At 27.8% G+C, this 15,731-nt stretch overlaps 2 pseudogenes; both read left to right on the top strand.

Annotated features, from left to right (window-relative positions):
* LOC149062534 (52 kDa repressor of the inhibitor of the protein kinase-like) overlaps window positions 1–15,731 on the top strand; it is a 177,648-nt pseudogene that overhangs the window by 74,177 nt on the left and 87,740 nt on the right.
* Window positions 11,919–15,510, top strand: LOC149062538 (uncharacterized; annotated as a pseudogene).

Genomic DNA, 15,731 nt, shown 5'->3' on the forward strand with positions numbered 1-15,731 from the left:
ATAATTATTTAATCACAACAAGTTAGTTATATACAACATTTAGATAATATTAGAGTTTTAAATTTATAAGTAGCTGATTATAATTTTTTATAATAACTAACTAATAATTATAATAATAATTCTTTATTCATGGAAAAAATTCCAAATACAAAATAAAATATGACTGTGGCACGAACCCTTACTGCCGACCCAGAGTCATCGACCGATCCGGCTACACTTAAATTAATTTAATAAATTGTGGCGTATACCCTACCACGGCGTATTCAAAACTTACCTCCTAGGCACTGCTCCAATCCACGAAAGAGGAAAGAGGACAATTTACAAATATAATGGAGATCGAATAATAAAAAAAATAAAGAACACGCAAATACTGTGTTTTAGATACGGGCACAAAGCGCCGCCGTACTATTCAAAATAATAAATAATCAAATAATACAATGGAAATAATCAAATTTAAATATATAAATATATATATCCGGGCGCCCAGTTCAGTAATACAAGAACCAAACTAATTCAATAAATTTACATGAGGCCTTGATGGCCTTTTATTATGGCCTTTATTAACCAAATAATACAATATTTAATATATTTACCGATACAAAGAGTACATACATACGATCTGGCACAATGAATGAAATCTTCGTATAAGAGTGTATAAAAGATCAATAAACTCCGCACAAATAACGAAAGGAAGATGGACCAAATCCAACGTTGTCGGGACGCCACAACAAACAATGCGTGTCAATATAAATTGATACGCGGTTGAAATATTACACGTTGCAAACAATAATAATAATATTATGAAAAGCCTTCCGCTGTGCATTTATTAGCACCTTGACATCGGCGACCACTGTCCGACTACGAATGTCGGGCGACAACTACTACTGTCGGGTGACAATTATCCGTCAACAACTGTCCAACTGTCGGACGACAACTGATGTCCGGCTCGCCAGTGACCCCGTCTTACACCGGTAAAGATAATGGACGAGCGGGGAGTCTAGAAAATTCTAGAACGATCCCGGATATCTTAATGAGTATCGATAAAGGCTATACCGACGAACGTTAAAAATACGTATAAAGTATGTATAATATGTATATGTGTATATTGCACCGATATCCGACAAAGACAGAAGTTTATAGATGTATATGTAACAAATAATTTTATATTAGTAATATGTAGAAAGAATCAGAGACAACTTAAAATAATACATACATATCGCACACCTATATCAAAACAGTCACAACTCAAAAAAACGCTTTTTTCAAGAATGTCAAAAAAGAGTTTGTCATGTCAGTTTTTTAATGTAATTTAAGTAAACAATTTTTTTATAACTAGGCAACGCATATTCATGTCAGTTGGATAATTAAAACATTAAATGTTTCAATCAAGCCGATTTGGATTAAATTTTTGAGTTGCCGCAGTTTTGTATGAAATATTTTAGTTATATTATTTTCATTATTTCAACTTGAAACTGTTTTGATGATATTTTTTGAGTTGATTCACTTTTATCTGTTCAAAAAGTATAAATTTTTATTTAAAAATAGTGTAGTTTCTTATTTCGTTTCAAACTATGGATTCAATTATAAAACAATGGTTTAATAGAAATACGTTTTTAATGTTGTATAAAATCTTGTACAAAACATAAACTTATAATTCTTACAAATATTCAACAAATAAACTTAAATCTTTAGCTTTTATTCAGTCTATGCAAGTTTAAAAACAGTTTAACATTCTTTTTTGATCAAATGTCATAAAATAAAAACATTACTTCTTGTAAAAAATCAGAATTAAATATAAAACAAAACTTAAACTAAAGTACATAAAAACATTTTTTTAATTTGTTGGTGGTAAAATTAAAAAAAATATATGGGTTAATAGAAATACAATTTTAATTTTGTATTTTCTTGTACAAACCAAACTTAAAATTCTTACATATTTTCAACAAATAAACTTAAATCTTTAACTTTTATTCAGTCTATGCAAATTTAGAAACAGTCTTCCATTCTTTTTTGATCAAATATTATAAAATAAAAACATAACTTCTTGTAAAAAAATCAGAATTATATACAAAAATAATACTTAGGTACATTTTTAATGTTAAAAAAAATATATTTTATTAAATAAATTCTTTATCATCTCCTAATACATTTTTGAAATACGATTCGTAGTATTGTCTTGGAATAGCATTCTTATTAATTAGTTCTTGAATGTCCTTTTTTGGCGTCAGATAAAGGCATTTTTCCAGAATATGCTCTAGTCAAATCAACAGAAATAAAAGATTGATTTGCCGCTCTTCTCTTGCGCACATACGTTTTTTTTTAAGTTTTATCTTCAAATTATGTTTTATAGAAAAATGCCTCGGGGTGTTCCTTCTCTACTTTGAGGATTTTGATATCATGCCATTTAACTTGTGTATTGTCTTCATCTAAACTGAAATTATTGCCCCACGATTCTTGCAAAACTTTGACGTCGTAAAATTGTTCGTGCGTCATTTTTATAACTTTATATGGGTTTCCTGTTTTTTTGACCGTGTGAATTAAAGTTGAATAAGTTTGAGGTGTATAGATTGAGATTGATTTTAAGTGTCTCTTAATTTGCTTTTCGATAAAACACTGTGGACATTATCGCCTTCATTTTGGGAATGACCACGTTTTAGAAATTTATGCGTAATCGATTTGACTCTCATGTTTATAACAGCGTAGGCATAAACAGACAACAAATATTTGTTTTTTTGTTGCCCACTGCAATTATCCGAGTAGAAAATTATTTCAATATCTTTTCCGAGATTCTCGTCGATTAGAGCTTTGATATAGTTAAGAATACAGCTTCCTATTTCGACAGCTCCCCTCGGCTTCGGTCTCATCCCAAAAGTAGCAAACAACGTTCTTCACACTTAAGTCGCTGACAGTAAAGTTCAGGCAATTGATCCTTGACTTATAAAAGAAAAGTGATACTTGTCCTTTTGGTACCTGCATAACAGCTTGCAAGTCATAAACTGCTAAACTGGTACCATCGGTCCTTTGTTTGTCGTTTTCTTTTTCTATCCTTGCCAAAGTTTTTTCTTTGAAGTGCTGTTCATAGTTCTGGGATAATTTTCGTTTTTCTTCATCGTTCACATTTTTATAACATTCACAGACATCGCACTGATCTTTTTTTGGAACGAAAAATGAAATATTGAAATCAGTATTGAATATCCTGTTAAATGTTGACACCGTGGCAAAGGCAAACCGTTGTTTTTGCGTGTTGATTTATAATCCCGATATAAATCCGCTAGGCATTTATCACTACTTATGAATTCTCTTGTAGTTTGAGCGCTCAGGTAGTGTGATTCAATCCGTGGAATAGTATTTATAAAATCTAAAACGCTTTGTTTAATTTGTAGATCAATAGTTAGTTGATTGCCATGTTTGCCTCTTAATTCGCCTTCTATTACACCTAACTCTGTTTTTTTAGAAAGGGCCGTTTTAATAACTCTATCATTCAAATCAAGAGTGGATTTGAAAAATGTCTTGCAAACTGATTTTGGACCCATTAATTTCAAAATAAAACGAGGTATTTAGAGCCCTCAAATTTTGTGTGTTGGAATATCTGTATTTTGGTTTTATTTCTTGCGCGTGTCGTACTATAAACTCTCGTTGTCTTTGAAGGTCAGCTAGTTCCCAGTATGCATTAAATAGTTTAAGTCTTGTAGGTTCATCGAAATTATTTTTTCAACTCAGCCGACAATTGTTTCCACAGGGCGGACGCATTTTTCTTTCCGGAACTTGTTTTTTTGATTTAGATAAAGAGTGGTAGGCTTTGCCAGAATTCTTAATACTTTTGCAACTTTTGTTTTCCACATCGATGGTTTTCTGACTCTCTTCTTTCCCTTTTTCTCTTCTGTGATAGGCTCTTGTTCATGAACTTCTGACATAGCAGGATTTTGAGAAAGATCTACATTTTCATCTTCAGTATCAGAACTAGAATTGCTGCTGTCATTAATTGACGAAGCGCTAGAGCTACTGCTAGTTGAAGATGAAGTGGACGAAGGAATAATAGAAGGTAAAAATGGTTTTGTTTTATTAGCAGGCAACTCAAAATTAGGATCTTTATCAGAATCATCATAGTCGCTTTCGTTACTTTGAATCGGTGAAATAAAGTAATCAGTTTGTTCATTTTCTTTTATAGGTACTTTAGGGAAGCTAGAACTCGATGTAGTTGGCTGCAACTCCTTGCATTGCGATGAAACATTAAGGGGGACTTTTCCCTCATATTTTTCTCTATCCAGACTAACTAATAAATGCACACGTTTGCTCATATTTCTAAAACATAGATAATAATAATATATTATTATATTCTCGATAATATTCTCTCGATAATCACCAATAGAGTACCAACTCAAAAATAATCAATTACGAACTCAACTACCAATATTTTTAGTTAAGTTTTTTCAAATATCTGTTTAAACTCTAAAAAAGCATTATCTCACTTTATTTCAAGTGCATTATTTTCAAAGAAATAGGAACTAATAAGAAAAACAAATCTTTTCAGCAAAACAGATGTAACTTATAATATTACTATTTTTTACGATTTTCGAACATGATCGAATCGTATTAGTGATCTAATACGTCCATTTTCGATCATCTATTCGATTAAGTATACAAAATGGTATTTTTGAATTCAATCTAATGATTAGTAATCGAATAAGTAAACTAATTATTCGATTACTATATTAGGTTGCTCATTATTAATCTAATAGCATTTTAGATTAGTTATTCGTTTTTTCCTTATCACAACTCGTAGTGTTAAATGTCATAAAATAATTAAGTGAAAAATATGGATTTATTACTTAATTTAAATCATCTACAAATGATAAGAAATCTTGAAGAGTTGGAACTCGAAAGGAATGATAATCGACGATTTTACATCGTTGAAAATGCATTGGACGGTATTAACTATTTATTTAAATACATACATAAAACTATTTTAGTGTAAAACAAACTAACTCACGATATGTATTAAGATTTAAATGATCGTCAGTTCATCAAAAAGTTTAGACTACCTAAACAAAACGTCCGAGATCTTATACATGAACTATCTCCATTTATGATCCATCCTACTAGACGCTCTGCTATTACTATCGAACGAAAGGTATTTTGAAATATCAAAATAAAATTTATAATAATTTTGTACCTATAGACGTCATATAACACATTCAAACAATAACATTAGAACATAAACATAGGTGTTGACTGCATTACGTTTTTACGCAAGCGGTTCTTACCAGCAAGATATTGGCGAAAATAGAGAGTCTTCGAATCTTCGAAGTCTTTCGAAAAGTCGACTTCTTCGATGAGTCAGTCAGCTGTTAGTCAGTGCATAACAGAAGTTACCGAAGCTCTAAATCAACCGCTAGTTTTCAATAAACATGTTTATTTTCCTAGAACTATAGAAGAGTTGAACATTGTCAGACAAAAGTAAATTTTATTGTAAATTTTATTTCATTGTTGATCGAATATCAGTGAACGAATAATTCGTTTACGAGTAATTCATTCGTTATTTTCGATCAAGTTCAAAAATAGACCCCCAGGACCGTTCAAGATAAAGCGAGCTGATTTTTTAAAAATTAACAATTTGTATAAGCAAATCAAAAGAAATAACAAATAATGTATTAATTATAATATTTTGCTCACTTTGTTTTATTTAAACCCCTGCTTAAATACTATTGTGTATCAAATGGTTAGTTATCCCTTATCCATTCTATTGCATTAGAAGTACCTACATATAATCTACCAAAGAGTAATTGTTTTATTGTTTTTTTTTTTTTTTTTTTTATATTACAACTATAATACCTCATAAGAAAAAAATTATTTTTATTTCACTTAAATTTATTTATCATAAAGAAATATTAATAAACAGTACCTACCTAAAGAAATAGTAGTTAACTTGACATTTTCCATAATTGTACAATAAGTAGTTGTTGCAGAACTTTGAAATATTTTATATACCTATGTAGGTAAGTATAAAATTCTCAATGAAGTCAAAATGTGTAAAAGGAAGTCTTGAAATTCTCTAGGAATTCTTTAGGAATTTTGGGAAGTCTTTAAAATAGGAATTCTGGTGTACAAAATATTAATTTGCAAATGACCCTTGTTTCTAACATTGTTATCTGGCAGCCAAACAATTATCTTCATATAAGTTTTATGTTTAGTTGTTATTATATATGCTTTCAATATATCACATTCTATTTTCAGTTCGAATTGTAGGTATGCCAAACAATTTCAATAGCATTTTCCAATGACTTCTGGTTCAACTCATAAATTTTTGCTTTTAATTGTTGCACCTCGGTTAACAGTTTCTGATTATTTTCAAATAGTATATGATTTTGGTCACTGAGTTCTTTCATCTCATTAAGTACTTTCCCTACTGATATATTGAACTGGTCGAATTTTCACTCATAAACTGCACTGATTCCGTTAATTGTCGTATATTACCATTTTCTTCATATTGTTCTGATTTCCTTTTTTGGTACGCCATTCTGATTTGCAATCTACACAAACCCACTTGCTTTTCGTGTTTTTTGTTAATTTACCAAAACTTAGGTCATTCATACCTTGACAATAGTAATGAGCACTCGTTTTACACTTAGAGCAGATCATCATCCTTGATTAGATTATCATGACATTTCACACAACTCATTTTGATTAGCACTAAATATGTATAAGTAGAAACGATTTTTAGGTAGACACGAATGAAATCACAATTTGTATTAAATAAAACGACTTAGAGATAAGCGAGTGAGGAACATAACAATATAACCTACGTGCATCCAAATCGATTACGTTATTGCGACTGAATACCATACTAGTATACTACCATGTCATGTTATTGTTATCTTATCTAGACAGTGACTATTGAATACTTTTATGCATTGACCTATTATAAATGGACTGAGCGTTTCCTATATTTCGTGTATAACAACATTGGGTATAGTATGAAATAGAGCTAATAATACTCCTATTTGGAAGAAAAGAAGAAATTATTTCTTTTGTTCCATGAAAAAGTACAACTTGTTGATCTTCATAAATTGTTTATTTTTTACAACTGGACTGATAATTTAAATGTTGTCAATTTTACCGTCTCTATTATCACTGTTTCACTCTTTATCATACATTTCAGCATGGAAGAAAATTTATTTTAAAAATATTTTCTTCCAAAAAGGAGTACATCTTTTATCTCATTCTTGGCCACGGTTTCTCATTCTACGCTCAGTCCATTTATAATAGGTCAATGCTTTTGTCTATTTTTAAAATACTTTTGAGCAAGGGCATTGTCATTAATTCATTATATTACTCGTATTAATTTATATAGAATTATATTATTATTATTATGGTTGTCTGTCGGACGACGGACACTCACATTCAGGCATTCAGCGCACGCGGCATGCCGTACACTAACGTATTAACATTTAACACGCATTTTATCTTAATTTTAAAATGGCTCCTCTAAGAGGATTTGCAAAACAGAAACTAAAAGTTCAAAAAGAAAAACAAACAAAATATTAGTTGTGTTCTTATACGATTTGTGAAACCAAATACCTTGGTGGTCTCAGATATATTGCCTACAGTACATACTGATACTTATATTGGTAAGTAATAACTGAAATAAAAAATATTTGTTTTACAATTTTATTTAAAAATGTATTTACATTATATACCCATGTATAGCAATATAGCATGTAGGATAGGTTATAGTTATACGAGCAGTAAGTTATAGCTTTTGTTTTGTTTTTGTTTTTTCCTTGAATTTATTTAATAAAAATGAAGATATTAATTTGAAAATGAATAATAATGACGAAAATAATGCAATTGAGTACATTGAACCCGAAACTAATTCTGAAACGGAAATTAAAATGGATGATTCTAATGGTATTTTTATAATTTTTTTATTAATTCCATTTAACTTATGTTATCGTGTAGTTTTAAGTTTATAAAGATTATTAATACAACTTTAAAAAACAACTATATAAGAACTAGTATGATTTAAAAAAAATTAAATATTTTATAATTACTTAGAGAAGACCTAAAATGGGATAATAGGTATTATAATTAAATATTCATACCTACAGTGTTTATTTCAAATATATTAAATAGTAGATCATTTTAAATAAAGATATTAAACATTTTATGAATAGGTAATTGAATCATTTTTAAAAAAGTATTTGTTTAATGATAAAAAATAACCGATGAACCAATATAATTATTCTATAAATTTAACAATTTTTTTTTTAATATTTGAATATAATTAGATAAAGAGTTGGGTTTAAATGAATTAGAGTTTCCAATAGATACCTATAAGATATTTTCAAAATTAACAATTAAAAATATTATGTAGGTTTAATTGTTTTTTTTTTTTTCAAAGAAAAACCTAACTTTACATGTTTTCTTAAAAATACTATAAAGAAATAAAATATAATTTTGTTCGACCATAACTTATGGTGGAAACTAGCTGTACAAATAAAAATATTCTAAATATTTTTTTACAATAATATTCCCACTTTTATTATTTATTAAATTATAAGAGTATTATAAATTGTCAATTTGTTTTCAAATCCAGATTTTATCAATACGAGCAGTGACGATTTTGACAATAGAGACGAGTCAGAAAAATGTGAAATTGAAAGTAATTCTACAACTAATGATGTAATATCAGCTCTTAATCCTACTTATAACCGGGTTGGGGTTTTTTTTCTATTTTACAAAGAAATTTTTCAAAAGTACCCCGTTGTTTAATAATGATTTGTTATTTTTTTCTTGTTTTATTCGTTTTTGACAACCAGATGTGTGACTTGAAAAAATTATCTCGATCAGGACGAGTTGACATGATAATTGAAAATAAATGGATCTGACGAAGAAAAAAAAATTTAATTTTACCAATTTTTTTAAAGAAAATATTTGAGTTGAGATTGTATGCGAAATAAATGAATACCAGTGTATATGAGCGTTAATGCGAAATATGTATAATATATAATGTACATAATTACTATCTAAATTTATTAATACATGTAAAATGAAAAATCATAATGAATAATGTAAAAGTTAGACAAATTTTACATAAGGTAGGTACCTATATTTTCCAGAATAAAATACGTATGAAAGTTGTCAATAATTAGGTACTAATTATTAGGGAACGGATTTTATCATAATAAAAAAATCAATATATGCACCAATTTTTCTTAAAATATGGAATAAAATATCCAAAATATATATTGGCATTAAAAATTACAAAAAAATATTTTATTTAAAAAAATGTATTATTACCTATCATATATATAAATATTAAGTAAAAGTAATATAAATGATGTAGGTGTTTAGAATTATCTAAATCTTATACATTTTTATCAGATTTAAAATATCTCATGACAATAAAAATATAAATTTACAAAAAGTCCGTTCCCTACTAATTATTAGCTAATAATTACCCTATTAATAACCTACTAACAATAATTGCTGAATGCTATGAATAAATTAAAATTAACTTACTTGTACGAAAATTAATAATTATTATCAATTATTATTAATAATTAATATCAATGAGGTCTAAGATATCATATTAGGTTTTATTTTTCAAAAAGTTGTCAGTATTTATATATAAGTGCCTACAACATATCTACCAACACAAAATGCTTATTGTATAAAGCATAAGATTAGGAAGAAATAATAATATAAAGCATGTAAATTTTGTAAAAAGGTTGAGAAGGTATCAACAAGCGTCCAAGCTAGTAGATAGAAAATATTAAACACAAATATACCTACAGTGGAGACTTACCTACCTCAATTTTGATCGAGCATGATTTTGTTGAGTTGAATGGACTTATATGAATGTTATTCCAATTTTAGTTTTCTTAAATATATTATATAAAATGTTCGATGATGAAATATGTAGTTTGTATATTGTAGATATAATTTCAAGATACTAAATTCAATCAAAATAATTATTTTAGTGTTTACCTACATTCATTTTTTAATATTAATTTAAATTTGATTAAATTCTTAGAAGAAAATACACATAGTAAAACAGGTTGTTGAGAAGGGTCACAAATTCAATAAAGATATACATCTGCTGTTTGTAGACTTCAAAACAGCATGCGAATTAATCAACAGAGAAAAACTATGGGAAGTCATGGGCCAGTTAAGAATACTAGCTAAGTTAACTAGATTAATAAAAGCGTGTTCATATAACTCGAAAACTAAAATCAGTTTTGGAAGAGATTTATCAGAAGGGTTTCAGGTAACGACTGGTGTAAGACAAGTGGATGCTTTATCACCGTTGAACGCGCTGTTCAACATCGCTCTAGAATCAGTTATATCCCAAACCAAGGACATAGAAATAAAAGACAATCAACATCTACAGCAGTTTCTTATGTGGTTGATATAATCTTATTAGCTGAAAAAGATAATAATATAAAAAACACAGCAGATATCTAATGAAGCAGGGAACAAATATTGGCCTGAAAATAAATAAGACAAAACAAAATATATGATAGTGTCTAGACAAAATCACAAAACAGACTCCATAATGGTAAATTACTATACTTTTGAAAGGGTAAGAAATTTAATATAATTAGGCACGGTAACGTTAACGAAGATGCAAATAGCTATGAGGAAGTTAAAAGACGACTTATTGCAGCAAACAAGTGTTACTATGGACTGCTACCATTGTTTAAGTCTGAATTATTATCAAGAAAATCCAAATCAACCTTATATAAAGTCCTAGTTAAACCAAGAGCTCTATATGCAAGCAATACCTGGGCGACAACAAAAGCTAATGAAAAAAAGTTTTTAAAAGAAGTATTTGAGAGAAAGATATTGTGTATGATATTTGACCCAGTCAGAAACAATGATGGAGATTATGAAGTACGGAGCAATAAAAACTTAGAAGATCTATATAACTAACCTAGTATTACTGGGACACTGAAAAGCATGCGAATAGAATGGGCCGGACGTGTATAGCGATCAAAAGGTCTAATTTTACAATTGATTTCATGGAAACTGAACACAAAGTGACTCAAAGAACGACCAAGAAAAAGATGAATAGTTAGAAAAAAAGAAAACTTGAAGATGCTAGAAGTATGGAATGGGGAAGAAACGGCAAAAGATAGAAAAAAGTGGAAGCAAATAGTTGTTGCGGCAATGGGCCTGAAAGACCTGCAGAAAGCCAAAGAAAAATAAATCATAAGAAGACCTAGAAGATGAATAATTAGGTATGCATATTCTATTATTATAATCTATATAAGAAATAATTTTTTATAGTAAGTGATAATGTGATATGATATGTAGAGTATTTATTCCCTTATAAAGTTTGACAAATTAGTTAAATTTGATAGTTTTCTAATATCATATAGAGATTAATTTAATAGGTAAATAAAAATTAATGTCTTAACAAAAAAAAAATCAACTAAAAGAAACTGTATTCCAGTTTCTATTCAGTGCCGTAAAGACCGGGGTGTTAAGTGAGTGCAACATGCGGGACCAGGGCCGGAGAACATTTTTAGGGGTCCATTCAGGTCTCTCAAACATAAAATTTAATTCTTCTTAAGATTTAAAATAGCAAATATCATCAATTTTTATTTAAGAAAAAAATTCTATTGACATTCAATAAAGAAATTATAGATATAGTATATACATTATTCACATTATTTAGATAAATCATATAAAAATACTCGATGACGTCTACGTACCGTACTATGTCGCGTTTCGGTGGCGCATGGAATATACCATTTAAATTTGATAAAAAGCGTCAAAGATTTGTTGTAAGGCATTTTGACGAAGTAGATAGTGATAATCGACTTACAGTAATGGAAGATAATTTTAGGTCAAATGTATTTTACCCAGTAATCGATACAACATTGATGCAACTTAGAGAAAGGTTTAAAGGAATGCAAATGGTTTGTGAAGATTTTAGTATACTTATGCCTCAAATATTAGTAGAAATATCTGAAGAACTTTTAATAAAATCAGCTTATGTCTTTACCATTAAACACAAAGATGATACAAGTTCAGATTTTACAAGACAAATTATCTCTTTAAAAACATATTTATCATCAACTTATGAGGAAAACTCACTACAAAAAATGAATGTTAAAAATTTAGGAGAAAACATTATCAAATATGACTTAACTTCCATAATTCCAGATGTTTTTCTGGTATAATTATTTTTATAGCTATACCAGTAACATTTGCTTCAGCAGAAAGATTATTCTCGAAGTTAAAACTTATTAAAAACTATTTGCGCAACTCTATAGGTCAAGACCGGTTATCAGTCTTGGGTAGTATTCGGAATACTTTTTAGGTATTCTGAATACTGCATAAAATACTTTTAGGAAAAGTACTATATTCGGAATACTTTAATAGTATAACAATATATATTTTTTAGGATTTTATTATTTTAGTATCTACATTTGCAAAATGTCAAGCTATTTGGAACAAACAAAACCGTTCAAGTCAAATGGCCGACATAGTTAAAACCAATTTGGTTAAATACTTAAAAATTCCTTATGATACCCGTTAGAATCCCTGGTTTGATGCTATGAAATTTCTTATAATTCATTTTAAAATGAGCCCTTCTAAACTTTATAAGATATGTGATGCTATTAAAGTTAACCGTGTTTCTAAAGCTGATATATAATTTTTGGACGAGTATTTACTAGTAATGGAGCCTCTGCATGTGTGTGTGTGTCTAGATGTATTACAAGGGTAAAAACATATGTATTTTGGTTACTTATTGCCATTTACAGGCTCGGACTGGCCCGGACCGCTGATCAGCGATTGCTGACGGGGCCCTCAACTAGTCGGGGGTTCGGGGCCCTTGGCTTGTCGATTTATTATTTTATTACATTTTTGTTTTAGATTTCATAATAATTTAGGAAATACAAATGCAAAAGGGATCAAAAAATACTTTTACTATTTTTATATTATTTTAAATAATATTACTAATATAGCTGGTAACATATTACTATATTGGTATAATAGTAAATAGTAGATAAAACCAGTACAATTTCGACTTCCCAATAGTACCTATTATTATTTAGTTATTTACTATTTAAGTACTATTAATAAATTTGTTATTGGTTGGCCGCCTGCAAGTGGCGTACCTACGGTCAGAATTGAATTAGTATTAGTAGAATACATGGTTCTATTTTTGGAAATTCTGAACACTTATTACAGATAAAAAATATACGTATTGCTTGTCTATGGTATATTTGGGTGATTAACACTAAAATTAGCAAAATCGTTGCATCAAAATATTATTTTGTCAGTATAACACGATTAGTTATTAGATGCGCATCGTAATAATTTATAATAATTGAAGCCAGTGTCTACATTTTATTTAAATAAATTGTGTTTTATTTTAATGTTAATTGTTTATTTATTATTTATTAATTTGATATATTGTAATGCATAAAAGAAAATATCAGTGTGGTGCTGATAAAAGGAAAGCAAAACAAAAAGAAGAATTCAAAAAATTCCGATCAAAAATTTAATAAACTTCATTCTGATGTCCATAATTTTATACAAAAAATTAACAATGCATTGGAATTAAATGGTGATGATTTTATGATAAAAGATGATTTTAGTAAAAAATGTTTAGAGAAAGTTAGAGTAGCTAAAAAAAAAAAAATGCCAGGAGAACTAGCAGCTGATGAGAGACCTTCTCTTTCAACAGAAAACCGATTTAAAGTTGAAACATATAACTATATATTAGATGTTATGACATCTAGTATAGAAAAGAGATTCATCAGTAACTCGGAGTTACTTAAAGATTGTATCTGTTTAGATCCTAAAAATTTTAAATCTATTAAAAATGGTTTGCCTGATAATTCCCTGGTTAAACTTGGTGAATTAACTAATATAGAAGTACACATTTTAGCTTCAGAATTACACCAATTTGCTATTCAATTTGATGCTATAACTAAAACTTTTAATGAAAAAATGTCTGATACCGATGATCAATACCATGACTATGGATCCGATTCTGAAAGAGAACAATCTACTAAAGAATCATTAGATTGTAAAGTTTTTAATAATTGTTTAAGATGTGCTTTTAATATTTTATATGATATGGTTCAACAATCATGTAGTTTCAATAATATTTACTATGCTTATAAATTTGTGTTGACATTGCCATGTACTCAAGTGACATGTGAACGCATATTTTCAAAATTAAAAAATATAAAAACCAAATTAAGATCTTTAATTTCACAAGATATTATGGAAACATTATTACTTATTAATATTTAAAGAGATTTTATTGTTGATAAAGATATGGTTATCAATAATGTTGCTAAAAGTTCAACAGAACTAACTAGAATATTGTTTTAAAATAAGTTTATAATTATATTTAGTAATCCAAAATTGTTTGTATTGTATAATTATTATATTTTGAAATTTTGTTATAACTATACTTATGTGATGTAGGTTGGATTTTTTATTAAAAGGATATATGACAAAATTTGACAAAATTTGACTTGTTTTTCTTCAAAATTATATTAAAAAATAAAATATGTATTAAACTAAAGTCTTATAATAAAGGATATAATATAATGCTATCTTGTTTGTTCTATTGTCAATTTATGTGAGATAGTAACTAATTACGTATGGTTTAACATAAGTAGATGGTAAGATTTGTAAGTAGTAAAAAAATAATTTTAACAAAAGCATTTTTAATAGCTTTAAAACATTAATTTAATTAAAGGTCCCAAATATATGTATGTATGTATAATTATATGTATTAGATTAAACTTTAATCTAAAAAATGGTTTTTGGGGGCCTTCTATAGAGATTGCTGATGGGGCCTTTTGGAGTCAGTCCGACACTGGCCATTTATCACATCACTCGAACAAAAATATGATGATGTTTTATCGGAAAAAAAATTAATATTTTGCGATTTCCTGGTTATTTTGTTTAAATAAATACTTTTTACATTCCTTATTTAGTATATTGTATTGTTTTCAACTGTGCCTGTCCTGGTAAAAGATTTTATATTTTAATAATATTATTCATAGAAGATAATAATTGCAGATAATTATTATAAATATTATAATATAATATTGTAAATCATAAATAGTTATAGTTAGGTATATTATAATTTTAATTTACAAACAATATATTATATATTTAAACATATAGCTATAATTTCCCAAAAGCAATTATTATTTTATTAATATCTATAACAAAAAATATTTTAAAAGTATTTGGAATATTTTTATAGTATTCTAAATACTTTATTCAGAATACTATTTGTATGATGTATTCGAATACATATTCGGAGTACTATTTTTCATGAATATTCGAGTATTTACTCCAAATACTTTTAAAAAGTATTTTACCCAAGACTGCCGGTTATCAAACATCGCTATTCTGAAAATCGAAAGACTTCAAGTAGAAAATATTAATGTGGACAAATTCATTGATGACTTTGCAAATTTAAAAGCAAGAAAAAATAATTTTCTTCGATACCTTATAATTTAGTTTTGAAAATTAAATAATTGTAACATTTTTAATTATTATTATTGTTCTATTCAATTTCATTTATGATGTTCAAATTTTAAATTATTTTTTATGACTTACCTACCTACCTAAGAGTTATAATTCTATTATTTATTTACCCACATTTATAATTAAAATTATTTAATTTTTATGTTTTTCTAAACTACAAGTTATACTTATTGTTAGCAAAAATGTTTTATAAG

Source organism: Diuraphis noxia, unplaced genomic scaffold, assembly GCF_037042655.1.
Source record: "Diuraphis noxia isolate RWA-SAM2 unplaced genomic scaffold, SU_Dnox_SAM2 contig0001, whole genome shotgun sequence".
Taxonomy (NCBI): domain Eukaryota; kingdom Metazoa; phylum Arthropoda; class Insecta; order Hemiptera; family Aphididae; genus Diuraphis; species Diuraphis noxia.